The sequence below is a fragment of the Mandrillus leucophaeus genome, unplaced genomic scaffold (genome assembly GCF_000951045.1).
Source record: "Mandrillus leucophaeus isolate KB7577 unplaced genomic scaffold, Mleu.le_1.0 Scaffold876, whole genome shotgun sequence".
In the NCBI taxonomy this organism is placed as follows: domain Eukaryota; kingdom Metazoa; phylum Chordata; class Mammalia; order Primates; family Cercopithecidae; genus Mandrillus; species Mandrillus leucophaeus.
Window position 1 is genome coordinate 740,723 of NW_012109541.1, and position 2,815 is coordinate 743,537.

Here is a 2,815-nt window from a genome sequence, read left to right on the forward strand (position 1 = left end):
CATGACCACAGGAAGTTCTGGTGGTCTTGTACAGATGCCCTTACTGTGGTTCCACTGGAACAGCTATAGATGGTAAATACTCAAGTACATACTCAGAGGTATGTACATGTAAATGACTAAGAAACTTCTGTTTTGTTTTATTTTGTTTTGTTTTGTTTGAGATGGAGTTTCACTCTGTTGCCCAGGCTGGAGTGCAATGGTGCGATCTCGGCTCACTGCAACCTCTGCCCCCTTGGTTCAAGTGATTCTCTGCTTCAGCCACCTGAGTAGCTGGGATCACAGGTGCTTGCCACTATACCTGGTTAATATTTGTATTTTTAGCAGAAATGAGGTTTCACCATGTTGGTCAGGCTGGTCTAGAACTCCCGACTTCAGGTGATTCGCCCACCTCGACCTCCCAAAGTGCTGGGATTACAGGCATGAGACACCAGCCAGAAACTTCATTTTATTGGTTATTTTTTCACTTGAAAAATACATTTAAGTTAAATGAATAAATACTGATTATGGACTTCTGAACAAAGAAGAAGAGCATGGCAGCATGCATTAGAAGCACACGTGGGTTCATAAACACTTGCTGACACTCCTGGGGAAGCAGCTGCATTTCTTCAGCAGCTCCAAGTGTGGGTTCTGCACCAAGTCACTAAGCACTTCTTCCCAACCTGAGCCAACTGACGAGGGCCAACATCAAACAATATTCAGTGCAAAACTTAAGACAGATGGCAAGTAAATTCAAAGAATCAGATTTTTGAGATATGCGCAGCGAATTCATTCCCTGCCTTTTATTTACAAAGCTATAAAGCTTCTCAATGGCTTTATCATACTTTATTTGTTTAGCAGAAATATCAGTGGCATCTCAATGACTAAAAGAAGCGGACCAAATGGATCTAGGGTTTTTAGCTTCTAGTCTTAGTGACTGAAAAAGATCAACAAACCGTGTCGTCAACCGATTGCTATTGAATGGACTGTGCAAAGATAAAAATGAAAAATTCTGAATTACTAGTTGGTTTTATAACAGCGTATCCTGTAGTGTGACCAGACACAGTCCTTTCAACCTACAGAGTAAAGGGAATATTGCCTAGTCTAGGACATTCTCTAATCTTATCACCCAGGCCTACAGATTCCAGAATAAGCCATACTCCACCCCTACCACCACCACCTCTGGCCTAATTACTCAGCCACATCCTCAGGACATGTTCTGTTGGAACTCAAGGGTCTTCTAAAGAACTGCTATAAGACCATCAGACTTGCCTTCTAAATTCCCCTCTGGGGCTCTATTAAAGTGCTGTGTGACAGAGAGGGTACTTCCCCAGCCATGAATAAGAGTTGAGTGCAACCACACTTTCTCATTCTTAATGTTGGAAAAGTAGGAGGGCAGCTGCGGTTGTCAGCTTGTATGTGACTGATGACACGTAAAGTCACTGAGAATAAAATTATAAAATTAAATTCATTTTCTATAATTTTTTTGAAGTGATGTGTTAAAACACCAACAATCTTACCTTGGGAGAGTGTAAACTCCTTAAGGATGTGTTCGCAAGCTTTTTCAACAAGTCATGGTCAACTGCAGTGAATCAACACAACCGTCAATATCTATGAAATCTGTCACTTATCAGGGGTAACTAAGTATAAAAGTTTCAAAATATCTGTTTTTTAAATAAATTATGTCAAATTTGGGTTATCCCATACAATGTCACTCTCATTTATTTGCATGCTTAGATGTTTCCCCGAAAGAGAAGAAGGACATGTCATTACAGCTAGTGGGAGGGCAACCCACCAATCAACTGCTGCCAAATATCTTTCTCTCTTCCTTCACCCTCTCCAGGAAATCTTCCTCCTCTAAGAAATGTGTGTTTAAACACCTTATTTGGATATTTCCATGACGGTATATACCTTGTGACAGTGTCATCAATCACGCGCATCTCGAAAGAAAAGAAAAAATAAAGTGATCTCAGACATTAAGTATTCTGTGAATTTTAAAGAGTATCTGAAAAAAGCCTGGTGCAGTGGCTCACACCTGTAATCCCAGGACTTTGGGAGGCAGAGGTGGGCAGATCACCTGAGCTCAGGAGTTCAAGATCAGCCTGACCAACATGGTGAAACCCCATCTCTATTAAAATTACAAAATTAGCCAGGCATGGTGGCACATGCCTGTAATCCCAGCTGCTTCGGAGGTTGAGGCAGGAGAATTGCTTGAACCCAGGAAGCAGAGGATGCAGTGAGCCAAGATTGTGCCATTGAACTCCATCCTGGGCAATAAGAGTGAAAACTCCATCTCAGAAAAAAAAAAAAAAAAAAAAGAAGTATCTGAAAAGAACAGTCTGTCTTCAGCTGAGTCCCTAGAGAATCCTGAACTAATGCAGTATCACAGCAATCGTTTCCCTCATGCTTTCATGGTCTGTGCCCTGTAGTGGTCATTTATCTTAATTATAACAATTCATCACATCTATCTCTTCATTAGGATACCAGCCTTGAGTCCATGGCTGTATCTTTCTATCTTTGTGTTCAGGGTCCAGCACATTGCTTGGCACATAGTAAGAATGTGGTGCTACATGTTGAAACTGAATGAAATGGTTAGATGAATGGATGGACAGACAGATGGATAACCCGATGGATGCTATGTAGAATACATAGAGAGGATTAATGTCACCTAAACCACAAATGCTGCCCCGTTACTGAACTTTAGAAGTTCTGACAATATTTTGCGAACCAAGGTTATGTTTTGACAAAACTAATTTAGTGTTTTGCAAAGCATAATTTTAGAGCCCAAATGACCACATTTGACAGGATTTTGTTAAGCAGGGCTGCATTTTGTTTAGGC